The 15,943-nt window shown below is 34.7% G+C and overlaps 1 long non-coding RNA gene across 1 annotated transcript; it reads left to right on the forward strand.

Annotated features, from left to right (window-relative positions):
• Positions 1-874: 874 nt before the first annotated feature.
• On the forward strand, positions 875-12,033 carry LOC148783493 (uncharacterized). The gene is made up of 2 exons (XR_016049492.1): positions 875-964; positions 11,806-12,033. It is a non-coding gene; the product is annotated as an uncharacterized LOC148783493 (long non-coding RNA).
• The last annotated feature ends 3,910 nt before the right edge of the window (positions 12,034-15,943 follow it).

Here is a 15,943-nt window from a genome sequence, read left to right on the forward strand (position 1 = left end):
CTTGCCTTTCTTTCTTTCTTCTTCTTCTTCTCTTTTTCGTTTCTTTTCTTCAAGATATTGCTTTTCAAGTGAATTTGAGAAGATGCTGCCTGTTTGTCCATTTTGTTAAACTAATGGCAGATATTCTACATTAATGAAATACAGTTATGCATCCCAAAAAAAGGTTATATAATTTATAGTGGATGGTACCCAAATATTTGTTAACCAATGTAATAAATGTATTCCATGAAAGGTATGAGCATGTGTGATTTTTGTACATTGTTTCAAAAAGCGGACCACCCAGTGCCTGGGCGGTCGCCTAGGCGGATTTCCCTGGGCGCCCACCTGAACCCACCTAGGTGGCCGCATAGGGCCTACCCGCCCGCCTGAACCCACCTAGGCGGCCGCTTAGGCCTGCCCTCCACCCAAGGGCGGAATTGCGGCTCTTTGAGAGTATATTTTGGTTGTTTTTTTAATATTAAAGAGACAAAATTGTGGGTTTTAGGTTCATTTGAAACCTAAAACTCATTAGAGGCTATTTTAGAGAGAGAACCCAAAAAAAAATATTTCTACTGGGCCGTCCAAGTTCTAGGCGTCCGCCTAGGCACTGGGCAGCCTGGACCCCCCCAACCGCCTAGGAGCCGCCTAGCGCTTTTTGAAACACTGTTTTTGTATTGCAAGTAACTAGATCATTCCGTAATTCTCATCATGAGTTACAAGACTGTTATCTTGATACTTCCATAGAAAGACAATATTTTATATTTTTAATATAGTACACAAAGATATGGAAGCTTTGGAACACATGTAGGATTAATTATTATCCTTACGTTGTTCAGTCTTGTCTTTTGTTGAGTTATACTTCACTCAACCCAATATTTTTGGCATATGATGTGTGTCTAATGCAGAAGATCTTTACGAGATATTGGCCTACCGTCAACCATATAAACAGGTTACTACGCTGTGAAGTCTTGTAAAGTCATAACTGGTATTTAAAGAAAATCTCCTAGTTTTCTCAACATCTTCCCCATTCAGCTAGTTATTTTGATTTTATGTAGTAGCATGTATTGTTCTATAGTAAGTATTTGGAATGGATCATGCATCAAACTTTTACCATTTGCATATTATTGGTCAGAATTATGTATAACTTCTGATCTCTTCCATTATTGGGAGCTCATCTTTAGAATTGGTAGGCACATCATCATCTATTTAAAGTAGTAAAGAGCATCACTATTATTTGTTTGGAAAAATTCAAGCTGTGCATTCGGCCTATTTTATTGGCAAATTTTGTCCTTTTAGCATCTTGGAGGCCTCCAAATTGTTGGAAACCAATAGCTATTGCCCTAAACCCATCAATTGCATGATTGACATGCTTAGTGTGCTTGTGAATGAAGGAGAATTGACGAGTGTTAGTGATAGATATATTATTATTATATTTTTTTTAAAAAGTATAGATATAAATGCATTTAGAGGCCCTTAAGAATTGATTTTGGTGGCTGTACCAAGGTAATATCCTTCTTCAAATTGAGAACAGGGATAAGATGGGCATCATTTTGGGGTGGACAATGCGGCATTTGAGCATGGTTAGGGCAACACAAGTGTTTGTTCGTAAAATTATATGCTTTATTGTCTTTTTTAATTTTTTTTGTTTATTACAAATTTGATAGATTTTTATTTCTTATGATCAGTGGTTCTTCTCGTAAATTTCTTTTAACTGGTGGTATTCTATAAGTAACGAAAGATCCAGCAATGTTATGGTAATATGCATGAAATTATAAATGAGGAAACCCACTTGATTATGGATTAATCACTAGCAGAAATCTTCAGTCTTAGAAAAAACTCTGTCAAAAGAATATACTTTTGGAGCAGAACAGTTTTCTTTGAAAGACCAGTCTCCACCGAACCCAATTCTAGTTGAGGTCTTCTCTTGGAACGCTTGCACTTCTTCAATGTTTCTGACATGGAATTTCTTTTAAATTTTTTTTGAACATACAATTACCTGAAAGACCTATGTTGTATCTATATGTATGTTGTACACAAAGGTGATGTATGCACATATGTATGTATGTGTGTGTATATGTATGTTGTACAACACAGATAGATGTCAATTTAACTGGATCGGTTATGTAATATGTTTGTAATCACATGAAACTTCCAAAGAATCAAAGGAATTTTTCATGTGTAGCAACTTATGTGGTCTGGTGCAATTGCTTGGATTTGGAGGGCCTCTTTGCATAGTCATGGAAATAGCATATAACTTAATGAGGCCTTTGTGCCTTTTGTGTGCATGGGCCATGGCTTGTCCTAGACACTTTCAAGATATTAAGAGCATGCCTTGTGAGCATTTACTTGACCTTTACTTGTAAGCACAATTTTCATGGCATGTGTTTAAGTCTTGAGATATGGGTTCTATTCGGAGAACCCACCTTGGAGTCATAACTAGAGGGTAATCTTTTGGAAAGGTGCACTTGGTAGTGTGAAGTTGGAAACAAAAGCCAACCAAACTCATGAACAAAGAACAAATCCAGTCGAGGGTATCACACATTATTAAAATGCTCATAGGAAAAGGAACTAAAAGCAATATTTTTTATTTAGGTGATCAAAATTCTCTCATGCATGGAATAGGAATCTTTGAGAACATCTAGATGCCTTAGGACAGTATGCATAAACCATAGTAAATATTGATCTAGAGTTGTCGGAATGTGCTAGGTGTCCCACATGGTGTATTTCTGAAGGGCATGCGTTAGGAGTCAAATTAGCTACTTCCAAGAGTGTGGCAGTTACTCTATGGGACAATGACCCTGATTGTTGCTCCACTGACTGAAAATTTATTTGGGAGGGTATACCATGCAGAATTTTTGTGTGTATGGTATATGCCACACGAGCGATGCATCGACTCTCTAATCATGGACTGAGTTAAGCTTAGTTCTCATTGATAGATATTTGCCCAGTTGTCAAAAGAAAATATGATAGATATCTGCCTCCATAGGGTTGATCTCCACACCCATTGCTGTGAATGGATTTTCGATGCTTTGGTTATGTACGATGTAACATAGATATGATTTGGATTGTATACTTGTTTTTTATTGCAACAATCTTGTATCTTAAAACAGGAGCTCCATTTGTGAAATATCAGTGAGGGTGGTTCACCACCCTTACAATTATTTTATCTAGGTAGCCCCTAAAGGACTCAATGAACTTGTTAATGACCATGAAGCCTAAGAGGATGCTTCCAATTTGTAGTCATCCAGCGGACTAATCAGAAAAAAGAAAAAGAAAAAGTAAAGATGTAAAGGATATGACATCTTGTAAGCCTGAGAGTTCAATTCAAAAAGCCATAACAATAGTATAAATCAGCGTAAGAAAACTCGTTTTGAATTATAAAAACTTGCCCTAGCAATTCCATTATTCAAATGCAGCCAGTTCTACAAATGAAAATACTCCTAATGCGTTAGGATTTCTCCTTTAATATAATTTTTGTGTTGATTGACTGATACATAGTTCACCCCCCCAATGTGGTAGCATTATGGTATGACTTTTGGTGTGGACTTGGGTTTGGTTCCATTAGAAGAGATGAATTGCATAAAGGCACGGCAACCTCTGCGGTTTACAAAATAGATGATTTGTGCCAATGTTTTTAGATTCACCTTGGCCAGAAACTCACCACTAGCCGAGGTGAGTTTCTCTGGCTAGTCCTATTGGAGTTACTAGGACTTGCCTGAATAATGCAAAGCAGGGAAAAATGTAAAAAAATAAAAGGAAATGTAAAAAATTGTTGAAGATCAACAAAAAGTTAGAAGTAATAGAAGTTAGTAAAAGATTATAGAAGGTAAACAAAAATATATAAAAGATGGATTACTGAAAAATTTGATTTGTACTATAAATATTTAAGAAAAATACAAAAAAAGGAAAAATAAAATATTGGTTTATGTGATAACATAAGTACCCAAATCATCTTAAAAACCATCAAAGTTATCAAAAAACATATTTATAAATATTTTTATCTTTTTTGATATTTCTTGTGTATTATACATTTCTTTATGGTGCCCGGTAAGATAGGCACCGCACCCAACTCACCCAAACTCGCGTCATCAGGCCAAGTGACTGAGCCTAGTATCAAAGGGTGGGTCATTGTTTTTGTGCTTTTGCTTCTTCTGTGATAAAAGGACACAATGTGACTTCGTGTAACTTGGTTCTTACACAAGTTGATACTGGCCTGGCGGGGGAGATTATAAAGTTGAGTTTAAAGTTTGGCTAGGTGTATTGGGCCTGATCATCCCTACTGTGATCTAGGGTTTAAAGTTTTGGCTAGGTGTATTGGGCCTGGTTAACCCTATTGTAAACTAGGGATTAAAGTTTTGGCTAGGTGTAGTGGATTATCTTTGGGATAAGATTTAGGAGTTGGGCTTGGCTACAGATTGGATAAATTTTAGGTATTTGGAATGAGTTAAGATTAGAATGGTTGAGGAGTTTGACAGGATTAAAGTTCAGGTATTTGGAATGAGTTGGTTTAGAATAATAAATTTTGAGTATGATTAATAAATTTTAGGATTGTGAAGGAAGAGTTTTTAATATGGGTTTGTTTGGTTCCTTTGGCTAATGCTAGGGGTAGGGGATGTAAAAAAAGAAGGCATGCCCTCCTTTTGGGATACCTTATGTTGTATGATGATTCATCTGTACACCTTAGGCTTTATGAAAACAAAATAAAGCCTAACCTTAAATCTTCATTTAGAAAGCGCTTCGGCACATGATGGCTCTAAAATCAATTTCCCACACAGACAATAAAATTTGGAACTAAAAAAATGGTAAAAATCTTGCAAATCTATAAACATTTATTTTTGGGGTGAAATGAACGATTTAGATAATTTATTATAATATATACTATTTTTAGAGTTGAAATCCTAATTTTTTTTCACAACCATAATGTTCAAGCAGAGATGATCGATGTAAAGGTTTTCCTATGCTTGAATTACAATTTTCGATTAGTTATGAGGTGAGGCTTTACTTTTTCTGATAGGCTGCAGTCCTATCAAACCATTTTCCTTCTATTTTTCTCATCTAGTTTCGAGGTTGCTATGGCCTGGCCCAACTGTGAAAAATTACTACCTGGACTACAAAATGTGGCCCGAGGGCAGGCCCCCCAAGCTGGGGAATACTGGTAAACTGTTTGGAGCCCGAAGTGCTACCATACAATACTCTCTTTTATCTTTTATGATGGTTCATGACCAACGTTGTTAGATTCGAGCGCTTTGCACTCTCTAGTGAAGCAAAAGACAAGAAACCATGAAATATGGGAAAAATTCGTGCACATTGAATTTGTTGTGTTTTTTTGGGATCTAAGTGTTCCACCTTAATGTTTGATTTTGAATTTATAAAAAGAAACTCGTATAATATTGAATTTTGAAAACATATGTGCTAAAGTTTGAATTTTAAGATTTGAAAAAGATAAGGGAAATTTATTAATATACATAGGAGAGATGAATTATTTAACAATTTAGCCATTTGGAGCAATTCCAATGATCATGTGTTTTTTTATGGTGGTTATCATCATCATTTGAACCTTGTCCCAATTATTTGGGATTAGCTACATCAATCTTTTCTTGCTATTCATTGGATAAAGATTCATAAAATAGATATGACAAAAGTTTGATGTTGGCTGTTAACTTAACAAAACCCTTATTTCTCCTTCATATGTTTTCTATGGTGTTTTGCTATAAAATCTAAAGATATAGGTGAAGTGTTAAATGTTCAATCTCTTAGGGGTAATTTGATAAGTTTTTCCCATTTTATTTTGGATAATCTCAAATATTTCATATTTCATGAGGAGACATTTTTATTTGTTTTTTTATTCTTACCTAAAATACCCTCGATAACAATTTATTTATTTTATTTTTGTCAAGGCTGTCGCACCCGGTGAGCATAATACAATTTCCATAATATCATAACTAACAAATTTCAGGGCAATTTACATTCCCCTCTACTTAAAGAAACTATTGATAGAACTTAAATTAAACCAACATCAGAAATTTATTTTTCATTAAACTCATAGGATTGATTATTAGCTGGGAATTCAAGAAAGCCAAAAGATTCCTACTCCCATGGGAGTATAATATCCATCTTCGTATTCCTATAGGAGTATAATATCCATCTACATTTTGATGTCTACCTGAGTATAATATCTATCTACATTTTGATTTTTTCGTAATGGGAGTATAATGTTCATCTACATTTTGATTTCAAATTTTGGGATGTGATATTTTATTTTGGGATGTGATCTTTAGAACCATGAAAGAGAAAAATATAACTCTCTATTTACCTTGAAAAAATGATATCCCAAGAACCATCCAATTTTTGAAGGGAATGATCTAGATGGTCAAGAGCTGAAAGTCCAAATTCTTATATTTGATAATAGTCATCTAATTATAATTAGATGGATCTCGGTTCTCGAAGTTTCAAATAAAAATAAAAACTCGTAAATAAGTATTTTGCCTGAGGGAATAAATTTAAAATATGCTTCCCAGAGTGCACATTATACAAGAAAAAGAAATCAATTACAATAAATCTTGATATATACTTCCGTTGACTCTTTGACCACAATGAATCAACAAAAGATTTGCTGAAAATTTGTGTTCTTTGAACTCTCTTGTTTGTGTTCTTCACAAAGACACTATAAACTACTAAATGAATTTATCTTTTTAGCATATCAATTTTATAAACGATAGAGTGATAGAAAATTTATGATATATTTAATACACAAGTTTAAGTTCAAACAAGATTAATTCAACTGGGAACAACTGCTCCCAATCTAGGTGTCCAAATAAGCTTAAAAATATAATAAAACATGGATTTAGAAAAAATTATTCCAAATATCTAAAAAAAAATCAGAAATATAAAAAAAAGGCATCAAGAATAATTCAGAGATCATTTTTAAAAGGAAACAATTTATATAACGGTGGTGCCCTAAACAATCAAATCAAGATGCACATCACATATTCACTAGAAATTGCTGTTTCGATGCACAAAAATGCAGAAATTGATCATCTCGATCTCAAGATGTATATACATGAGAAAAAAATGGATTTTTTGTTTTCGAAATATGTTCATCATGTAATGTATTTTGTGGATTGTCAATTTTCAAGTGTTCATAGATTTGCTTAATCTACACTATTTTTGAAGCTTTAAATTTTATAGTTAGATATATAAATAAAATTTCAAGCTGTCACAAGGATTTCTAGTTCTGAAATAACGTCTTTCAGCACTATTTGAAAGTGCGCCTTAGAGCTTCAGCCTTATACAAACCACACCCTTTTTAAAAATATCCAAATTATATAAAAATATTTATACAATGACTCTGCCATTTAATATAATTTCTATGATTTTTTATTTTTTTTGTAATAAACTTATTTCATATTTTTACTATAAAAAATGATAAATTAATTGTTTACGATGCAAAATTTGACAGATCTTCCGACGAAGATCTCTCGGATCTTAACACCTTAAATTGATGAAAAGAAGAGGTAGAGAGTGAGATAAATCGAATTCAGATTTGAGGTCAGATCTGCCAGGAAACGAGCAGATCTACTCTCAGATATGTGGTAGAGCCAGCATGATCCAAAACATCAAAACATGATTTTAAAGCAAATTAATCAAAATAGATCAAAATTAAATGAAAACAATAAGAAGAAAAAGAAAGAAGGGGGAAGAAGACGATACCAAACCGGGCCAGATGGTCCAGGACTCTCAAGACCTCGAGGGCTCGCCCATATCAAAACTGACGTCAACCAGCAAGATATTTGATTGGAAGGGTTTTTGTTCCCTAGAGATGGTTTCAGAACTAGGGTTGTTGTGCCCTAGGTCTAGGTTTTTTTAGACTTAAGGCTAGGGTTAGGGTTTTCTCTCTGAGTTTCTTTCAAGAGGCATCTCTTAGGGTTTCCATCTCTCTTTTTGTGTTTCTCTCTCCTTATGCCCCCAAATGGTAGAGACTTTATAGGGATCGAAATCTGTTGGGAATGATATCTTCCCATAACCAGCAGATCCTCAGTCAAAGATGCCAATTTTGAGGGTCCAAGTAAAAGGGAAAAAATCGTATAAAACGATAAGAAAACCACTCAAAAAGGGGAAATTTCACTTTGGGTAAAAAATGGCTGGGCAACATTGGTAGTGTCGCCCAAGTCTAAAATGGCTGCGCAACAGCCTGGGCGACACTCCTAGTGTCGCCTAAGTCAAATGTTGTCCAAATTCAAAAATTATACTTCAGGTGTGTTCCTTAGCCTATTGTGAAGTTCTAAGAGAAAATTTGGGTCAAAAATGATTTTTTTACTATTTTTAATGATTTTTTTGGTAATACAGGGTTTTCAGCGTGAGATATCGATGTCGATGAGTTACACAAGCGTGAGATAGAAACTCGTGTTGGATTTCAGCGTAAGATGTCAATGAGTTACACAAGTTTGAAACTCTAGTTGGATTTTCTGGCCATGCCACTTAACATCAGGGGTTTCATAGTTTGATTTTTTTTAACCCTGACATCTTCTTTGATTTCCTTAGGATTTCTTAAGGCTTTCTATGGGAAAAGGCTTTCTATGGGAAGAGACTTGTCTAGTCGATTCCGAAGAGAGAGACGAGGCAGCAACACAGTAATCATATCATATACGAGTGTCCAAACTCCTTTGTTTTAAAAAACTTTTTAGAATTTTTGAAAATAGAGGATATTTGAAAATAGAACTCGGAGCAAGGACATGTTATGGTTTTAACAAAAAAATTAAGTTTTTGAAAACACAAGACATATATATAGTGAAAATTTTGAAAAGAGAAAGATATTTTAAAAAACAAACTTGGTTAGCAGTTTTAACTCCTGCAACCATAGAGCCCTCTAAGCAGTTTAACGTCATGCAATGATGAACGGTGTAGTCGACAGTTATACTCATACGACTGTGGAGTTATTATTATTATTATTATTTTTTTGCTGCCCTGTTGGGGCGTGGGTTTTTATTTATTCATTGTAAATGTAGGTCCTATAGTTTTACCACTTGTGACCCTTTTGGTGGACCCTATATGAGCGAATCGGGTTCTTGCTTGAATATTCAAGACGAGGAATCATCAAGTCTTTTTTTATCTTCCAACCTCAGCTCTTGTATTGCAATTCAAGGAGCGTTCTCTGGAGTTTCGAGCGAAACAAAGTCTTGAAAATGTAGGATACCGCCCTAAGTGTTCAGAATCTCTTTGGATTTCCAATTTCGTTCCTCTTCCACTCACCTTTCGAAGTTTCAGACGATCTAGGTCCTTAACAATGTTCCGTCAAGCTAATGTTTATTGATTTTCTTTTAACACAATTTTGACTCAAGGGGAGGAAAAGAAGATGTTTAAAGAGAAGTTTAAAGAGAAAAGACTTTGGAGAGTAGAATGAAGGAGAGGATTTCTTCTTTTTCATCGCCTCGGGATCCCTTTCGGCTGTTCAACCCGATAGCCTTTTTTTCCAACACTTGGGGTTCATTTCGGATTTTCAGCCCAACGGAATTTTTTTTTTTATCGCTTCGGGGTCCCTTTCGGGTGTTCAGCTCGATAGCCTTTTCCAACGCTTGGGGTTCTTTTCAAATTTTCAGCCCAGTGGAATTTTATTTTATTTTTTTCAAGAAGAAAACAATGACAACGGAAGAGGGGGAGGAGGAAGAAGAGTCAAAGGCGCCATTTTTTTTTTAGCAATTCACCTTAAGATTATGTAAGAAATCAATCATCTTTCCCTTCCAAGTAGCAGGGAGGTTCTAATATCCGTCTTCCTTTAATTTCCCTTGACCCAGGTTGGCATCCAAAATCTCTTTGACAATGGTTGCTGAATCTCCGTTGAACTTTTACTTTAAATTGCTCCACTTGAACCTTGATTTTGAAACTAAAAATCACTCTCAGTTTCCTAATCCCTTAGTCTTCTGTATGGATGGATAGGCGCATCAGGGTTTTCCCGTTAATGGAGTACTTGAAGCATGAGGCGTGAATGCCTCATTTGGTTATTTGCAAAAGGACGAGTGATCATCCAACTCCTTTTCGGTAATCTTTTTCATTGTAAATTTCGAATTGCTCTTTGGAGGTTAACTCTGTGGTAGGCTCCTTCTTAGTGCTCGAGCTTAGGTGAGACTCACACATAAGAGAAGTGGTTGAGTTGGTATTTGTAATAATTCTAAAATTTTAAAAAGAAAGTAAAAAATAAAAAAATAAAAAATAAAAATAAAAAAGAAGGAAAGAAACTCTTAATAAGTGATGGTCTATATGAGCATGATGGTCCTTAGGGACCATCACTGTTTTCAAAATCTTTTGGTTAAGTTTCTTTTGTTTGCTCCTGCCTTGCCACGTCAAGTGGACGTGGGCTTTAAGCATATAAGGGGTATTGTAACGGTTACACCTCGTTTATGAGGTGTCACTTAATAAAATATTATAATAAGGTGTCGTAAGAGTTTAAATACGAGAGGCGAGGACTCCCACCCTAGAAAACGTTTGAAATCTTTCCCTTTTTGGTCGAAACACAGTGAGCTCCTCTCCCTAGCCGAATTTTTATCGGAAGCTCCCTCTCAAATATTTTAGGTAAGTGACATCGTCTTCCTGAAAAATAGTCTGTTTTTAATAAATAGTAATATTTCCGTCCAGGATCTTTATTTTATAAGTTTTGTGTGTAAGTGACATCGTCTTCTTGAAAAATAGTCTGTTTTTAATAAATAGTGATATTTCCATCTAGGATCTTTATTTTATCAGTTTTATGTGTAAGTGACCTCATTGTCTAGAAACATAATCCATTCTTTTTAAAAAAATAAAATGAAATAATTATTTTTGCTTATTATCATGAATTTTAGGTGCGATAAATTTTATGCGCACACAACCTCATTATCTTGAAAAATAATATTTTTAATAAAAATTGTGATATTTTATCTATGTTAGAAATTTTAAATGCTGTAAATTCTTAGAAAAATAAATGTGATATTTCTGCTTTTAGTAAAATTGTGATATTTCTTTCTACTGTTTTGAATATTTAGACATTGTAAAATTCATGTGCAAATGACTGCCTTATTATTTAAAAATTGACATTTTTGCAATTGATTATAGTATTGTTGTGAAATGTTTATTTGTGGATTGATATCCCATAAATTGTGATAATTCCGTATTCTTGAATTTCTATAAGAGTTTTTCTATACATATTAAATTGGCAATTATGCTAGAATGCCTTTACAAACTGCTACCTTTCTAAATTTGAGCCCAAAATATTTGATTGGTTATTTTTGAAATGTTATAGAGAGTGACTGTTATTAATGGTTTAAGTGAAATTCATATTAATGATTTCAATGATATGTTGAGTACATGATATTGCTGCTTTCGAATGTTTAAAGAGATTTAGAAATAATTTAAGTATGCAAGTGGACTCATCCGGTTCGCCGGTGAGGTATAAGTGGACCTATCTGGGACGCCGGTAGGGATTAAGTGGACTCATCCGGTACGCCGATGAGGTATAAGTGGACCTGCAAGGATTAAGTGGACCTATCTGGGACGTCGATAGGGATTAAGTGGACCCATCAGGACGCTGATGGGGTATATAGGTGACCTACTTGGGACGCCAGTAGGGTATTTTGTGAAATCCTTTGAATTATGCACTACCGTTAAAGTGTTATATGCATTTCAATTATTCGGATTATACTTAATTATGCATTTATTGAAAGTGAAACTGTTGATGCATTTCTGTTAATATATCTCATTTTGGAAAATATTGATATCTTTCAACCATGATTATTTTTAGAATTATGATGATCACTTACTGAGTACCCAAACTCATCAAACTATGGTAAACATTTTCAGGATAACTGCGGCTTCATTTTGAGTACTCGTCAAGGGCAACTTTGGAAGATATTGTCGTTGTGTCTAAGCTTTTTTTTTGTTACTTTGTAAGAATTCGTCAGTGTAAATTTGTCTTATCAAGAGATGTATATATGTTTTGACTGTCACATCTCAGGAATATCAGTATTGTAAATTCTTGGGGTGTGACAATTATGGTATCAGAGCAATAGGTTTAAGATTATTAAGAAATTTTTTTTTTAAAAAATGTACTTAAAATAATAATGAAGTTAAAAGAATATGAGAAAAAAAATAAAAAAAAATAAAAAATATCCCTGTCTTTTTCAGTAATCAGGTACACAAATTTAGAGGACTAAATTTCTTTAAGGGGGGAAGAATGTAATAATTCTAAAATTCAAAAAAAAAAGTAAAAAATTTTACAAAAAAAAAAAAAAAATAAAAAAAAAAAGAAGGAAAGAAACTCTTAATAAGTGATGGCCTATATGAGCATGATGGTCCTTAGGGACCATCACTATTTTCAAAATCTTTTGGTTAAGTTTCTTTTGTTTGCTCCTGCCTTGCCACGTCAAGTAGACGTGGGCTTTAAGTATATAAGGGGTATTGTAACAGTTACACCTCATTTATGAGGTGTCACTTAATAAAATATTATAATAAGGTGTCGTAAGAGTTTAAATACGAGAGGCGAAAACGTTTGAAATCTTTCCCTTTCTGGTCGAAACACAGTGAGCTCCTCTCCCTAGCCGAATTTTTATCGTAAGCTCCCTCTCAAATATTTTAGGTAAGTGATATCGTCTTCCTGAAAAATAGTCTGTTTTTAATAAATAGTGATATTTCCGTCCAGGATCTTTATTTTATAAGTTTTGAGTGTAAGTGTCATCGTCTTCCTGAAAAATAGTCTGTTTTTAATAAATAATGATATTTTCGTCTAGGATCTTTATTTTATCAGTTTTATGTGTAAGTGACCTCATTGTCTAGAAAAATAATCCATTCTTTTTTAAAAAATAAAATGAAATAATTATTTCTGCTTATTATCATGAATTTTAGGTGCGATAAATTTTATGCGCACACGACCTCATTATCTTGAAAAATAATATTTTTAATAAAAATTGTGATATTTTATCTATGTTAGAAATTTTAAATGCTGTAAATTCTTAGAAAAATAAATGTGATATTTCTGCTTTTAGTAAAATTGTGATATTTCTTTCTACTGTTTTGAATATTTAGACATTGTAAAATTCATGTGCAAATGACTGCCTTATTATTTAAAAATTGACATTTTTGCAATTGATTATAGTATTGTCGTGAAATGTTTATTTGTGGATTGATTTCCCATAAATTGTGATAATTCCGTATTCTTGAATTTCTATAAGAGTTTTTCTATACATATTAAATTGGCAATTATGCTAGAATGCCTTTACAAACTGCTACCTTTCTAAATTTGAGCCCAAAATATTTGATTGGTTATTTTTGAAATGTTATAGAGAGTGACTGTTATTAATGGTTTAAGTGAAATTCATATTAATGATTTCAATGATATGTTGAGTACATGATATTGCTGCTTTCGAATGTTTAAAGAGATTTAGAAATAATTTAAGTATGCAAGTGGACTCATCCGGTTCGCCGGTGAGGTATAAGTGGACCTATCTGGGACGCCGGTAGGGATTAAGTGGACTCATCCGGTAGGCCTGTGAGGTATAAGTGAACCTGTAAGGATTAAGTGGACCTATTTGGGACGCCGATAGGGATTAAGTGGACCCATCAGGACGCTGATGGGGTATATAGGTGACCTACTTGGGACGCCAGTAGGGTATTTTGTGAAATCCTTTGAATTCTGCACTACCGTTAAAGTGTTATATGCATTTCAATTATTCGGATTATACTTAATTATGCATTTATTGAAAGTGAAACTGTTGATGCATTTCTGTTAATATATCTCCTTTTGGAAAATATTAATATCTTTCAACCATGATTATTTTTAGGATTAAGATGATCACTTACTGAGTACCCAAACTCATCAAACTATGGTAAACATTTTTCAGGATAACTGCGGCTTCATTTTGAGTACTCGTCAAGGGCAACTTTGGAAGATATTGTTGTTGTGTCTAAGCTTTTTTTTTGTTACTTTGTAAGAATTCGTCAGTGTAAATTTGTCTTATCAAGAGATGTATATATGTTTTGACTGTCACATCTCAGGAATATCAGTATTGTAAATTCTTGGGGTGTGACAGTATTAGATGGCCTTACAACATGTTGGGAGTCAACAAAGACGGGTTCAATCTCATTAGTTGCCCCTATTGTATCCTCTTCATGAGAGGAGTTTGTCCCTATTGAATATTTTTGATGGGGTTGCCTCGGCAAGGCTTTCTGTTTCGTTGGGAACTTGTTTCTTACAGGGTGAATTCTTTTGATATGGTGGTGCTTCGATTATCAGAGTTATGCTCATGTCGTTAATGACTTTTAGAGAGCCTGCCTCTAGAGGAGGTAATATGGTCGGATTTTCAATATCTAATTCTTGATCCCAGATTGGTGGTTCATTCAAGAAATCTTGTGAAGGTGGCCTAAGTGGGCCCCTTAGAATTTTCAAGGGTTTGAGCTCTGTCAAGTCTAGTGAAGATACTAAATCTTTGGAAATAGTCAAATTTGGGCTCTTTACTTCTTCATTATCTGTAACTGGGTTCACCTCAAGAGGTGACTCGGTTAAATCTTCTAAGCTTGGCTCCTCATCACATATAAGTGGGTTGGCCAAGAAGTCTGGTGAAGGTGGTCCAAGTGTGCCCCTTAGAATTTTCAAAAGTTTGACTTCTTTTAATATTTGGAGTGTTGACTCTTTGTTTGGAAGCGTAATGTGAGACTTTGGGGTGTTGACCCCCTGTTTGGAAGATGATCACTTCTCATTGATTTGGACCACGTCAATTTCTAACACGTCGTCCTCATCATATTGATTCCACTTAGGTGGGTCATCAAGGTTTTGAGGTGAGGGGCTTACTTTTAGCACTTGCTCATTTGCCTCCTCATAAGTTATTATCTCAGAATTAAGGTTTTTCTTGCCGTCATGGGCTTGGGAATCCATAGCTTCAAAGCCTGGTTGAGCTTATGCTCAAGTTCATATTGCCATTGCGAGTTTGAGTCGTTGCCACACATGTATGAACCATTTATTGTGTTAACTTGGAAGTACAGTTTGAAGGGTTCATATGCGCCTGTGTGACTCTTGATGATGAGGATTTCTTGTGCCACTTTTGAGAGTATATCCTGGAGTGGAATTTCATATACGATACCCCTTTTTTTTCCCCTTTCTTCGTTTATGGGCTTGGAGCTAAGATCATCCTCACTACTTTGATCTTGATTATCATTAGTCATTAACTCCTGGGTGAGGTTATGCTCGTTTTGTTTTTCATCAACTGGACTTTCCAGTTGATTTCTTCTTGTGCTCCAAGGCCTTTGTGGTTGTTCTTCGGGTTTGGCACAACTTGTGATTCTCTTGAGTTAATCAGGTTGACATTAGTATTCTTTGTTGAAGCATCTAGAGTTTCTGGTTTTTCTATGTCATCAGCCTCTTTCTTTTTGGCACTTATCGTGCCATTATCAATGAGGTCCTGAACTCTATGTCTGAAGCTCGACATTCCTTAGTGCTATGGGCATAGTTTTGATGCCAATCGTACCATTGAGATGTATCGCCTCCATGGAAAGGAGGAATCTTGGTTTCTGTCGGTAATTCTATGAGCCTTGCTTTAAGCAACTTCTTCATGACATCGGTCATAGGCTCATCAATGAGAGTGAATTCCCTTGGTGTGGAATTCTCCATTCTCCATGCAGTAGAACAAATTTTAGTCTTTTCTTGTGAATGATTTGCAGAAGGGTTGCCTTTCTTTATCATGTTCACCTCTCATTCTTAAGAGGATTATCCACTAGTCGAGTTATTAAAGACTATGGTCTCATCCTTCTTGGCTCACTTATATCGCGATACTCTTTCAAGCATAACATCAAATGAGTAAGGGACTGCCCCTATACTAAAGAACGTGACATATTATGGATTCATGTTCTCTAATGCCATGCTTACCTTCGCGGCTTCAGTGAGTGGAGTTTCAATGACTCGCATAACAACCTCTCTGAATCTGGTTATAAACAGTGAAGGAGACTTGCC

The sequence above is a fragment of the Amborella trichopoda genome, chromosome 1 (genome assembly GCF_054954075.1).
Source record: "Amborella trichopoda isolate Santa Cruz 75 chromosome 1, AtrichopodaSantaCruz75HAP2 v2.0, whole genome shotgun sequence".
NCBI lineage: Eukaryota > Viridiplantae > Streptophyta > Magnoliopsida > Amborellales > Amborellaceae > Amborella > Amborella trichopoda.